Source organism: Carettochelys insculpta, chromosome 1 (genome assembly GCF_033958435.1).
Source record: "Carettochelys insculpta isolate YL-2023 chromosome 1, ASM3395843v1, whole genome shotgun sequence".
In the NCBI taxonomy this organism is placed as follows: Eukaryota; Metazoa; Chordata; order Testudines; family Carettochelyidae; genus Carettochelys; species Carettochelys insculpta.
The window spans coordinates 20,317,628-20,332,194 of record NC_134137.1 but is presented as its reverse complement, the minus strand read 5'-3'; the positions used below and the strand labels follow the sequence as shown (position 1 = coordinate 20,332,194).

Sequence of the window (14,567 nt, the reverse complement as noted above, 5' to 3'; positions counted from 1 at the left end):
AGTTTACATGTCCCTGTTCTAGTTAGCCTGAGGAGTTTACCTCCTGCAGCTTATGGGGACTAGTCAGTTCGACGGAAAATAAAGAATTAGGATCTTTCAGAATTTCTCAAGTTGTACAATTCAAAAATAATACACAATTCTGAAAGGTTTATGGGTTTTGCCTTATTGAATGGAAAGGAGAAAACTTGGCTCCCTTGGCTGTGAGAATTGTTTCTGGTAATTGTCTTGCAAGACTGTAATTTCTCAGGGTTCTCCCCACCCCCTCAATCTCTGACAACTGTTGTCAGCACTGAGAGAAATTCTTCTTCCTATGTCCGTGGTTTATTCTGCAGGTCATATCTGGATTGCAAAAGACTTATTCTTGTGATGGTCTTATTTGAAGAAGTAGAGTTCCTGTTTCCTGAAATCTCCAGGAAAGCCATTAGAACATATCTGACAGCTGCACTAAAGCCTCACTTAAATCGCTGTTTAGAGAAACTGATCTTAATTGAACACCCTTGCGTAACTCAGTGCTCTGTGCAGTTTTTCTGTTGAAAGTTTGTCCTCACTGAGTTTGGTGCTCTGTAAAGCAGCAGTGTCCAACAAGAATTCAGAGATTGCCACACTTGTGGTGGTTGTTTTTCCATATTAGCCACACTTGTGGTGGTTGCTTTTTCATATTTGCCACATTCTCCCTCCTCTAAATAAATGCCCTCCCCTCCCTCAGAGCCAGGCACGCCCCAGCCCCTCTTGTTCTAATTAAATGCCAGCGGTGACTCACTAGAGCTGCCTGGGTTGTTGCCACCACGTGCTTCTTCCACCAGTCGGCATGTGTGGAGCAAGCAGATGGCACTCTCCACATGTGGCTCTCCTGAGATGCTGCATTTAAAGGCTCCAAGAGCTGAGTGTAGCACCACAGCTGTATTTGGCACAAAGCAGTGTTCTATTCACCGTGTTTCAAGTGACGAACATATTGAACACTCCTGCTGTAAAGGATTGCCAGTTAAAAGCCCGGGTGACTAATGACCAAATTTGCATGTCAGGGTACTTCAAATTGAGCTACTAAATCCATGCCTTGGCACCAAAGTAAAGAGAGCCTGTTTTTTTTATTCCTCAAGTGTAAACTTCTTGCAACTTCCATCAGTGTCAGTGGGGAGTTTTGGGTGCTCACTGCTATTGAAAGTCATTTGTCTAGAGGCCTAAACATGAAAATAGGCCCTAACTTCAGGCACCTACATGTGGAATTTTCGGTTCAAGTCCCAACTCTGCCCTGCTGCCAATGAGGCTGAGGTCTTACACAGAGGTAGTCCATCTGGGTGTGTATGAGCACAGGAGCTTTGCCTGTTCACTCCCTGAATTCTTTGATTAAAAACAAGGGGTGGTTACTGCCATCACAGGAGTAGTAGCTTTGGGGCTGTAGATTCATGTCCACCTGCAAACTGACTGAGGCCACATCTACACTTACTGTAGAAGATCAGCTGTTCTGGGTCGATCTTTTGGGTTGTGCAAAGCGGCACGTTCTGGGGTCAACACTGACCTTGGAACTCCTCGCAAGCTGTGGGTATTAAGGAAGGTTGATGGGAGCAGTGCTCTTGCCGACCTTCTGTTGTGAAGACAGGCGTGGAAGTATATAGCTGCAAAGTTGTCTTTTTCGGTATGAAATTGGCATACCGGAAAGTGCATAGCAGGTGTCGACCTTCCAGGCAAGTGTAGACAGACTGAGAAGGCAAGGCTTATTTCACAAAAGCCACCAATAGCTCATACTACCTTTCATTCAGGACCTATCAAGACATGCTAGTTTTTTTTGTCATCCTAAAATGAAAGGCACTGTGTTGCATTACACAGTCCTCAGTGCCATCACAATGTTGCCAGCAGTTACGATTTTAGCCCGTCTCTCTGGTACTCATTGTCTTTTCATAAAGCTCCAGCTGCAGGAGTTACACGATTACATGGGAGCCTCAGTTTTCATTTACAAACTGGTCAGTTGCTAGTCCTTGAAGTCACAGAGAAAAGGTTAAAAGCATGACTCATTTCTAATCTGAAGGGTCAAAATCCAGAAGGCTGATAAAAAGCATCCAAAATGTATTATTTAACAAATAAACCCTCGTGATGATGTGGGTCTTGAGTCATGGTTTCTTTGCTTATGGTTGCCCATCCTGTTTCCACGTGTTGTTCTTACAGTAGTTGGTGACTAGGTGTCTTCAGTTATGACTTTCTGCTCAAGCAAGGGTATCACTTTAGAGCAGATGAAGCTAGACCGTCGTGGCTCTGGCTGCAGTCACATGGCCATTGACAGACATAAGAGCTGGACTTTATGCTGAGCAGTTTTTGCAGGTCTGAGTGTTAATAGTGTTCTTGGAATTGTCAACGGTGTGTGCTGTATTCACTCTACCGGACAAACAGGACTGAAGTGGATATTTGCAATGATTTAATAGCTAGTGCTGCACTTATTCATCTGATGTGATGGTTGCAGGGTCTTTAAAGACAGAAGTTCCCCCTTCAAGGAGTCGTCAGATGCTCTGTTTAAGAAGGTATCATGAGCTTAAATCTTGTTTGAAGTCCACTATGTCAATGCAGCCCTGTGGCTGAGAGTTGGCAAAGTCAGATTTAAGAATTTTTCTTATTGGGAACTCGACTCCCTTGGTCCTATCCACTATATGTCGTCTCATATGATGAATCCCTCTATTCAGATTCATAGCCAGCCCATGCCACTGTAGTGTCTGAGCACCTTCCAGAAGTGCAGCAAAGGCTCAGTCCTGCTCAGTGTTGAGTGCTCTGATTCCATTCTGGCAGAAAACTCAAGCATATGGCTTGCCTTTGAGTATGTGAGTCATAGTCCCATTGGAAACAATGGAATTGCTCACATGCTCAAAGTAAGGCACATCCCTAAGTGTTGTGGTGGATCTGGGATCCTGCAAGGTGCTGAGCACTCTATCAAGGCTGCTGACAATCATGTCATGTGGGTTATTCTGTCTCTTCTTCTCCTTGAAGGAAATTGGGCCATGTCACAGACTAGCTTGGAAATGTAGCCAGAAGCTAATATCGGTATACGTAAGTAGGCTGCTAGAGGCTTCTGGTAGATTGTCAGGCGTCAGGCCAAAGGATCCATGCCAGGAGCTACCAGAGGAGTGCACCAACAGCACACTAATAGGCACACACGGCTGTTATCGCTGTGAGAGTTGGGCTGGAGAATTTTTAAAAGCTACAAATAGAAACCCTTAGCACAGTTTGGGGGAGCAGCTTTATCCCCATTTGCTTCCTCAAGGAAAATGCAGCTTCTTGTAGACAGACAAATGCCTTTTCTGTTCTATTATTTAACCCTTTCTGAGGTCCTGGGGCCTGTTTGAGTCCCTTCTGCCACCTTTCACTTTCCTCACAGCTCTGCTGCTCTGTCAGCAGTACTCTGTGCACTACGTGCTGTGTTTGGACTGTTGAGAAGCGGTGGAGGTTAGTCTTCACCCAGGAAGATGGGTTAAATGTGACAGGTAGCTGATCAATGGGCAACTTGGCAGGACAGCCATGTCACTCTATAGACCCCCTTTCTTGCTCCACCAGAGCTGCTCCCACGATACTGAGCTCCATCCCCCATTGACTTTTTCTTTGCCCATGGTGGGTATGGTCCAGAAGTCAGTGTGTCAGCCTTGGATTTGGGAGACTAAGGTTCAAATCCCTGCCCTATTACAGGCTCCTTTTTTGATGCTCTGTCCTTGGTCCGTCTGTTCCCCATCTGCAGTATTGTTCACATAAATATATTACAGCTGTAAGGCACTTGGATATTGTGGTACTGGGGGTCATATAAGTCCCATAGGAAGAGCATCAAAGAAACCAGAGTGGCCAATCAAACTGTAGCTTTGAACAATCTGTACTCACAGCCTCCAATACTGCTTTGGTATGTTTCCACATGAAAATGGAGTTTAATAAAAACATTTAATGCTGGAAAAAAAACAAAATACATTTTTTTCCTTGGGAAATGGCTTATTTTTGTATCACCATAAAACACTGTCAGGGAATACAGTATGTACTAAAGTGCATAATCCCATGAATAGTCTTGATAGCAGACATTTTCAATGAGATCTCCAAAAACCTTGCAGAAATACTGATTTGGTTTAAAAAAAAAAAAAAAAAGTTACAAATATTTAAAGCAGAATTACTTGCAGTCTGAGATGTCTCATCTTTTAGTTAATGTCTGAGATTGGGCTGGAAATGGTGGATATAAAATCCCATTTAATTGGTGAAAGACTAGATTTAACCTCTTAACTAATTAAATGAAAGACGGGTTGGCTGGGGAGGCCAGGGACCAAGGCTGCTCCTACCCACCTGGAGTGTTCCTGCTTACAGTGCCTGTGTGGGTAAGGAGCATCCCCCATCTGTAGTGTCCCAGCCTGTGGCACCTTCATAGGCAGGGGCATGCCAGAATAGCCGGTATCTGCAGCCTCCACAGCTTCCCCTCCTCCCTAGGGCTGCCATGCATGGAGTTACTCTAGCCATACCAGTTAACCGTAACCGGTAAGCCTCATCTGTTCAGGGCAAAGGTAAGTGGTTAACTGGTTAAACTTTAACATCCCTATTGGAAATAGACTAGAATTTACACCTTCACTCCCTTTGTCTTCAATGTGGAAGGTGAGGGGGCGAGAGGGGAAGGTAAAGAGAGGATGAGGTGCAGGGAGGAGGTACAAAGCCAGGACTGACTGGGACTGGCTAGGAGATGATAATGGAAGTGGGAAACGGGAGGCAGGGATGGGGAAGAGGCCAGGATTGGTACAGGGACAGGTTGGAGAGGTTGGGACCAATGTTCCTGCTAATCTGTTCGTTCTTTGTGCTGAATAAATTTTGATGTGCAGGGTGGCAGGTGCAACTGTGCACCACCAATAGAAACAAAAAACCTAGCTGGGGGTGCTCTGCTAGTCAGTGGGGTGGCACAGGAATCTCTCCTGAGTGGCCTTATCAGAGCATAGCTTATAGGAAGCACTATGTGGGACAGAAGTGGTTTGAGCTTGGAGGGAAGGAGCAAAAGAGTCTGTGCGTGCTAGAGAATGCTGCCCTCCAGCACCTGGTATGGACCACAAGGCCCACGAGTCTTCAGTTCCCCAGCTGCTGCAAAGCCACCCGTCCTTGACTAGCGCTGGTGCACATAGGCAATGCCAACCTACTGCTGCTGTCGGTTACTCCGTTCATTCAAGTGGCAGAGATCTGTGCGTTGAATCAAAAGGTTTCGACCCTGCTGGTCACCCATGAGGCTGATAGGATGATATCTCATGATGGAATATTTCAGTTTGCTTCCATACAATCATACTCAGTTGCATATAGAAGAACACTATTAAGGCTGCAAAGTCATACACTCAGTAATTAGAAAATGCCAAAATTAAGGTTGCCCATGGAAACCCGATTTAACCCGCTTGTGCCTATGCATTCAGTTATCTGGTTGTGCAGTATTTTTCCCACAGGCCCCCTTGCCTCATTCAGCTGCTGCTCTGGGGGTGAATCTGTGCTGTATAGTAAAGGAGGCTGTTGTCTACCTCATTTGTTACAGAAGTCAGAAGGTGCACAGCGAATGAGGCAGGGTATTGCAGGAAGAGAAAGGGATTGTGTTGTAGTTAAAGCAACTGAATGCTGTCCTGAAGAATTAGCTTCAGTTCCTGTCTCTGCAGCAGAGTGTCTCTGAGATGCCAGACAAACCACATAAACCACACTTTTCACAGGTGGTCCCTAATTCTGTGTTCTTCGTGTTCTGGGTGAAAGTTTGAGACACCTGGGCTCTGAGGTGTAGAAGGGCTGAGCGCTCACAGCTGCTACTGAAGCCAACGGGAACTGTGCTTTGAACAAATAAAAGTGGTATATTAGGTTAAGTACACTGAAAAATCATAACCTAGCTATCTCTCATGGGGCACCCAAAATGAGTTGATACTTTTGACACTAAGCTCGGTGTACCTCTGTTTCCCAGCTGAACTACTCAGGTAACATCATAAAGAACATCATAAGCAAACCCCTGAAGAAATCACTAATTCTGTTTTTAGGGCAGGGTTTGAATTGAGCCATAAATAAATAGCCTCTGCCTAGGAGAAAACATGCTGGTGAATAGTTCCTCATTAAGTTATCATTGTTCACCATGTGAGCTTAATGAGGCAGGGGTCTTGTGGAGAAAACAGTATGTAATAATGTAATTAAGGATCAGGCTTCATACGCACCTGGGGGCTGAATTAAAGTTGCCAGAGCAACATTAATTGGGGCATTTCCTAATTTGTTTACTTGACTTTGCAACCTTAATAATGTGCTTTTAATGTAAGTTTTGTTTGTCATTAGGAAAGAGGTACAGGTTGAACCTCTCTTGTTGAGCACCCTTGGGATCTGTCCGGTGCCAGACGAGAGACTTTGCCAGACCATGGAAGGACAATATTCTTTGAGTGATTGCACATGTGCATTCCAAGTTGGGTGTGTGCCGGCACATGTCCAGTTGCTGGAAGTTTTTACTTTAGCCGGTAGCCCTAGGGTTGGTGCGGTGCCCTCTGGAGTGGGCACCCATATGGCTGCCCATATATGCACCGCCCGACCTGCCCCCTGCTCAGTTCCTTCTCACGGCACTGTTGGTTGCTGGAGCTCTCTCATCATCAAGTGTTTGCTGGTAGCCTTCACTTTTAAATTAGTTGGCAGTTAGTTAGTGAAAACAGTTGTAAATAGTTTAGATAGTTGTCTTTCATTTGTAAATAGTTTCACTTAGCACTTAGTGAGCCGAGGCAGGACTTTAACCCCTCTCAGCGCCAGGGGCTTCCTGGCTCCCTAGGGTTTAAAACTTTCTCAAAATCTGGCAAAAGAATGCCCAAAAGCAGCACGCACAGGGCCTGCCTGAGCTGCCTCGGTGAGGCCCACCTCCGGGAACACTGCTCTTATTTGCAAGGCCTTCAAGCCTAGGATTTTGAAAGACAGAGCTCAACGGCTGAAGGTACTGCTAATGGACTCGGCCTTGTGCCTGGACATTTCCCCAGCGGGAGCTCAGAGTGCTCCGGCGCCATCGGTGCTGTTGGAAAGCTCCTGGTGACGAGAGCAGGACTCGGTGCCTAGCGCCCCCCAGCACCATAAGAGCCGGTGCCTTGGAAGAAGAGGAGGCGGGACTGGGGTCGATCCCAAGAGAGGAGGAGACAATGGCAATCCTCTGGAGAGTCCGCCAGATCGCAACCGTGACTGGGGTCATGAAGTGCAGGTGTCAACTCCAGCATGAGGCGGGAGCCCGTACTCTCCCAGACTGCCCTTGACACCAAAGACCTATAGCACAGCACAGGGCCTCCTGCAAATAATGATTCCGCTGCAGACGCTGCACCGGGAGCCTTCATTGCCCCAGATACAGGCATCTGAACAGTCTATAGAGGCCCTGTCATGGTTCCTGACACCAGAGAGACCCCCGCAAATGGTTGCCTCCCTCGGTGCATCGCGTCAGATGGTGCAGGGCACACAGGAGCCTATAGGCACCACAGGACCCTCAGCACTGCGGTGGTTGTCAGAGTCAGGCTCTTTTTACTCCACCTCAGCTTGGAGCTGGAGTCCAAGATCATCCTGGCGCAGTGGGCATCGGCACTGACCCCAGCACCCTTTGGAGGGGGAATGGCAAATGCTCCCCCAAGGTGCCCCACAGTGGTCTTTCTGGACTTGGTGGGCAGTCCATGAGGCACAGGGGCAGGCTGTGGGACTCCCCAAGTGCTGAGATCGGCACTGACCGCTTCACTGGGAGCCCCCCACTGGAGAGAGCAGGCAGAGTCGTCAGCACCGGCAACCGATGATGGTGCTGACACTGGCACCGGTGCAGTTGGCACTGACCCAAATGTGGGCACCGCCCCTGCAGGCACCGGGACCTGTGGTGCAGTGGGGGCACCGGCAGCAACAGAACTGGTGCTGTCCCAGGTGCTGAGTGGCCCTGTCATCACAGCACCTTACCATATGCCACTAGGGGGCCCTTTACCCCAGGCACTGAGCACGGCACCGCAAACCACAGTTCCGGGGACTCCACTGGAGGTACCTGAATCCCCCGTACTGATGAGCTTGGAGGGTGTGATGCCCTCATCCTCGTCCTCCCCAGATGAGGCATTGGCTGGATCCTCTACATTCCCAGTAAAGGAGGGCGGAGGAGCATACCGGCAATTATTGAGAAGGGTTGCCCAGAGTGCTAGCGGGTGCAGGCGGAGGAGGTCAGGGATGAAATAGACCCTGTTACAAACATTCTATCAATATCTGGACCTACCAGGGTGGCACTGCTCATTATAAAGACAATTGCCAACGTGGCAAAAACAGTGTGGCAGACCCCAGCCTCAGCCTTACCCATGGCTAGAAAGAACGAGTGCCGGAATTTCATCCCAGCCCAGGTCAATGAACATCTGTTCACCCACCCTCCCCCTCACTCCCTGGTCATAGATGCTGTGAAAACAGGGAGAAGCGGGGGTCCAAGGCCCCTCCCCTAAAAACAAGAGAGGCCAAACGCTTGGACCTGGATGGCAGAAAAATTTATTCTACAGGTGGTCTCCAGTTGAGAATTGCTAACCAGCAAGCCATGGTTAGCAGACATGCTTATAATATGGCCAATTCCATGGACCGCTTCACTGAGCTACTCCCAGCAGAGACCAAGTGGGACTTTACAGCCCTGCTGGAGAAACAGAGACTCACATCTAGAGCAGCACTACAGGGATGAAGAGGATGTGGCCACCAGGGTCATGGCCTCGGGTATAGCCATGAGAAGGGGGGCGTGTGGCTACAGGTCTCGGGGCTCTTGCATGAAGTGCAACAGTCCATACAGGACCTCCCCTTTGAGGGCCCCCTCCCTATTTTCAGAAAAGACTGATAAGAGGCTTCATAGCATGAAGGACTCAAGGACCACTTTACGCTCTCTGGGTCTACATACACCAGCAACCCAGAGAAGACCCTTTACCCCAAGACCCCAGTTCAGACAATTCCCACAACAGCATTGGGATGGGCATGGGAGAAGGGGCCGCCATAGTAGGAGACGTGAGGGCCGCCAGACACGGGACCAGAGCCGCCAAAAACCCACACCGAGGTCTAAACGTCAGTTTTGATGGGGCGGTCAGAAGCGACACACCAGCCACCCACACAGTTCCAGCTCAGCATTTATTTTCATCCCGCCTATCCTGATTCTACCATGCTTGGTGCAGCATAATATTGGATCAGTGGGTCCTCCGCACAATTGAAAAGGGATTTGCTATCCAATTTTCTTCCTACCCCCTTCCCACCTCCCTTCCCTGTGCGTCTTCAGGGACCCCTCTCATGAGATGTTTCTCAGGCAGGAGGTAAAGGCCCTCCTACAAAAGGGGGCTATAGAGGAAGTTCCCCAAGAATTCCAGGGGCAAGGGTTTTATTCCCATTATTTCCTAATTCCGACAGTGGCGGGGTTTCCGGCCAATCTTGGACCTGCGAAACCTGAACAAATTTGTAAAAAAGGTAAAGTTTCATATGATATCCCTGGGCATAATTATCCCAGTGCTGGAACGAGGGGACTGGTTTGCCATTCTCGACTTACAGGACACGTATTTTCACATAGCAGTTTATCCACCTCACAGGAGGTTCCTCCTGTTTGTGCTAGGGAAGGACCATTACCAGTTCACAGTCCTCCCGTTCGGTCTCTCCTTGGCCCCGAGAGTCTGTACCAAATGTATGTCAGTAGTGGCGGCCTTCCTACACAGGCAGGGGGTGCACCTCTTCCCCTACCTGGATGACTGGCAGATCTGAGGTCGGTCTCAGCAACAGGTGGCGCAACACGTGCAGCTGATACGACAGGCATTCGACACGCTAGGCCTCCTAGTAAACGAGGCAAAGTCCATACTAGCCCCAACTCAGGTCATGGAGTTCATGGGTGCCCGACTAGATGCAGAGCAAGCCAGGGCCTTCCTGCCCCAGAGCAGGGTCCAAGCCATGGCGTCTTGGGTCCAAGGCCTGATCAAGTTCCCAACCACAACAGCCAGGGGATGCCTCAGACTGCTGGGCCACATGGCAGCATGCACGTTCGAAGTCCAGTATGCCAGGTTGCGAATGCGTCCCTTCCAGTTGTGGCTCACCTTAGTATGCAGACCTGTTGGGGACAATATAGACAAGTTTGTGACAGTCCCCCCCCCCCACCACGAGTGTTAATGGCATTACACTGGTGGCTAGAGGCCCGGTTGCTCTGCATGGGTGTGCCCTTCAGTGTCCCACAACCCTCCCTCTCCCTGGTCACAGATACCTGTGACCTGGGCTGAGGAGCACGGTTGGGGGATTGCCGGACTCAGGCCCTGTGGAGCAAGACCAACACTCAGCTCCACATAAACGTGCAGGAGCTCAGAGCAGTTCGGCTGGTGTGTGAAGTGTTTCAGAGCAACCTGAAGGGGTAGTATGTCGCAGTCAGCACAGAACACTACAGCGATGTACTTCATAAACAAACAAGAGAGCGCATGTTCATCACCCCTGTGTCTCGAGGCCCTTGCACTCCGGGACTTCTGCATCTAGCACCAGATTCTCCTGAGGGCGTTCTACCTGCCTGGGTCTTACAACTCCCTGGCAGACCATCTTGGCAGGTCCTGCATAGACCACGAGTGGTCACTACACACGGAAATACTGAGTTCCGTTTTGCAGAAGTGGAGACTTCCCCAGGTAGACCTCTTTGCCAACCATCTCAACGCAAAGTGCAGGACGTTCTGCTGTTACCAGAACTGAAGTCTGGGCTCTTGGGCAGACGCCTTCAGCATTCGTTGGTTGGGACGCTTGCTTTACACCTTCCCACTGATACAGCTCATCCACCAAACACTGCTGAAAATTCGGTCAGACCAAGCATCAGTTGTCCTGGTGGCCCCAGGTTGGGCTTGACAACACTTGGACTCAACCCTCTTGGAGATGTCTGTTCGCAACCCAGAGGTGCTTCCTCTATGCCCGGATCTGCTGACACAGGAGGAGGGGAGACTGCAGCACCCCAATCTCCAGGCACTGCATCTCACAGCTTGGAGGCTCCATGGCTGAGACCAATCAAGCTGGCCTGCTCTAAACCTGTCTGGGAAGTATTGTTAAACAGCAGGAAGCCCTCCATGAGGGTAACATTTGTGGCCAAATGGAAGAGGTTTACTATATGGGGCCACTCAAAGGGGATTATCCCTGGGAGAGTCCCCAGTACCACGTATCCTAGACTACTTGTTGGCCTTGAGCCAGACAGGTCTGTCACTATCCTCTCTGAAAGTGCACTTGACAGCTATTTCGGTGTTTCGCCCGGGATGTCATCGGTCTTCTCAGACCCAGCAGGGAAGAGGTTCATGAAAGGAAGGGAAAGGGCTAAATCACAGGTTCGGGGCCCCCTGCGAACATGGGACCTTTATTTGGTATTGTCTAAGCTTATGGTTCCCCTATTTGAACCCCTCACCACCTGTTCCGTGTTATTCTTTAGTTACAAGGCAGCGTTCCTGGTGGCCATTACCTCAGCCAGAAGGGTGTCAGAGCTCAGGGCCCTGACAGTGGACCCACTTTATACGGTGTTCCACAAGAATAAGGTCAGGCTAAGACTCCACCTGGCGTTTCGGCCTAAGGTGGTCTCCCCCTGCCACATTAACCAAGACATCACCTTACCGGTGTTCTGTCCGAAGCCCCATGCCTCCCCTAGGGAGCAGAGCTTACGCTTTGGATGTCCAGAGGTTGCTGGCCTTCTGTACGGACAGGACCAAACCCTTCCGAAAGTCGCAACAGTTGTTTGTTGCAGTGGCAGACAGGATGAAGACGCACCCAGTCTCCTCTCAGCAGATCTGCTGCTGGATAGAGGCCTGTATCAGAGAGTGCTACAAACTGGCGGGGGTTCCCCCTCCCCTGATCAGGGCTCACTCCACCAGGTCACAGGCGTCCTCGGCTGCATACTTGGCCAGGGTCCCTATCCAGGACATCTGCAGGGCAGACACTTGGTCTTCCATTCACACGTTCTCTGTGCATTACGCATTAGCACAGCATACACGAGAAGATGCTGCAGGGGGCAGGGTTGTCCTGCACTCCTCCCTGGCGTCCGACCCCACCTCCTAGGCATTGGCTTGCATCCACCCAAGTTGGAATGCACACGAGCAATCACTCGAAGAAGAAAAGACAGTTACCTTGTTCCGTAACTGGTGTTCTTTGAGACGTGGTGTTCATGTCCATTCCAAAGCCCACCTGCCTTCCCCTCTGTCGGAGTAGCCGGCAAGAAGGAACTGAGCGGTGGGCGGGTTGGGTGGTGTATATATGGACGGCCATACGGGCGCTACTCCAGGGGGTGCCACACCGACCCAAGGGCTACCAGCTAGGGCAAAAAGCTTCTGGCAACTGGGCATGTGCCGGCGCACACCCAAATTGGAATGGATGTGAGCAACACATCTCGAAGAACACCAGTTATGGCACAGGTAACTGTCTTTTGTCTAGTAATATTACCAACACTTCCACTGCTTACTGGCCTTTTAGAAGACACTTAGGGTTAAATTGCAGCTAAATGACAGCACAGAAGACCAAGAGCCAGGACTGGTCGCTATAAACAAACTTTATGGGACCACAGGAAACTTGGCCACACCCAAGATAAGTGGTCGTCTGGCTAACTAAAATCATGCCAGATTACAGATGTTGCCAGATGAGAGAGTTCCGGGTTAGAGAGATTTAACCTGTACTTGTCAACGTAATGAGAAATATTCTTTGCAGCTGCTTCACTCATAAATTATTTCTGTTGGTTCTTAGCAGTTGTTTCTTGAGGCAAACATTCCCCATGCAAAAATGGTGAAAAAGCTCCACTTGAATCCTGGTTTTGGTTTTGGGGTAACGTGTTTACCTACAACAGTGTTCATTTACATAATGCATTTATTTGTAACAGAGCAATGTAGGCAGCCAGTTTAGACCGCTAACTGTTGGACACGCTGTGAGCACAGCCCTTGTTTCTAGAATTTAGGTCCTTACACAGTGCCCAGCATACATGAGTGAGAATCTGAGCTGAGTTATGCATGGGTCTCGCCATTTTGTTCGTGTGAACAAGCATGAAGAGGATGGGACTATCAGTGCATGAAAACTCAAGGGAATGAGGACAAATGCAGGACAGTGCATGTAGTAGTCTGCAATCTGCTGAAGACTACATCATCCTTGTCACTGGACATGGTTCAGGGTGCACGTGTAGACAAAAAAAAAAAAGTCCCCTTCAGGATGGATCAGTGCTTGTGCAAATGCCTTATACTGATAGATGAAATGGGCCCACATTCTCCTCCATCGCACAGCACTCCTGCTCTCTCAAACCTCCAGTTTTGTTGTTATTGAAACATTTACTGTTTTAACTTGAGGTGTAGTCTTAGATTGGGGATCTCAAAACTCACCAGCGAAGTACTGCACAGTTAAGGTCTGAGCTGAGAACCTCAGTAGAAGAAGCCCTCGAGAATAATCGAGGGAGATCCAGCTTCATGCTGCTGAGACTTTTAAAGTTTAAAAGGCAGGAGAAAAACCATAGGATGGAGGAATGGGAAAATTACACAGAATCTTGATGCTGGGCCTCATCTCCCTCCCCCTCCCCACAGTTTTTGTGTGTCTATTATGAAAAAAAAATAGAAGGACCAGCCCCCATTTTTTTCCATTTGCAGCTCACACTCCTAGGAGGCCTATAAATAGAGCCCAGTGTGGCTATATAATTGGGATCTGCACCTGCAAAAATGATCTACATCTATATCCACAAAATGAGCCTTAGATATCTGTGGATTTTCAGGGCTCTGCCTAAAAATGTGGCCCCACCAGCCTACCTCATCACCAAAGTACTAAGGCTATGGCTAGACTACAGCCCTTTTGTGGGATGCTGGGGGTTTCCCGTCAAAGGTCTGCCACGTCCAAGAACATTTCCAGCAAAGCGAACGTGTGCTGTTGTCATCCCTTAAGCCTCGTTGTACAAGAAAGAAGGGATGGTCTAACAGGAGGTTTTTCTGAAATGTGGCAACATGTAGATGGGCCACATTTTATAAAAGCCTCTCCTGGCAGAAAGGTGGGAAAAGATACTCCAATTGTGAGGTGCATTTCGCATATCTTTTTCAAACATTTCCCCATAGTCTAGCCATAAGGTAAGAGAAATGAAATTTACAAGGCACTGGCTATACTCCTCCCCTTGCCCCCACTATATAAACCCTGGATTCTATTTCTTTTCCAGTCATCTGAAGAAGTGGGTCTTACCCACACAAACTCATGACCTAATACATTTGTTCGTCTCTGAGGTGCTACCAGACTGAATCACATGGTTTTGGCTTTGCCAAAATATAACCTCATTCTCAAGCTTGGAAATATTTTGCAGTTTGTTTTTTCCTGTTCCACCCACTTTTTTCCCCACAATAAGAAAGTTGCTTATGTTGGATGCTGTGGGAACCTCCTTCTTACTTCAGCACAATGCAAAAAAAACATCCTCCTTAACAAAATAAAGTTTTGGTTTTGCAAGCCAGATGGTAGTTTCATTTCCTAGAAAGAGGAAGTTGAATATAAAATCCCTCTCTTGCTGCGTGTTTGAAATTGGGCTGTCCGAATTATCAATGAGTTTTTCTGATTTAATTAGCATAAGCCTTTTCTAGCTAGTTTAAAGAGAATGCAGAAACAACTACTGGGTCACT

General features: G+C 48.6%; 1 protein-coding gene across 4 annotated transcripts in view; it reads left to right on the top strand.

The window, feature by feature from the left end:
* Positions 1-14,567, top strand: part of NARS2 (asparaginyl-tRNA synthetase 2, mitochondrial) — a 78,572-nt gene that overhangs the window by 35,145 nt on the left and 28,860 nt on the right. The window lies entirely within an intron of this gene.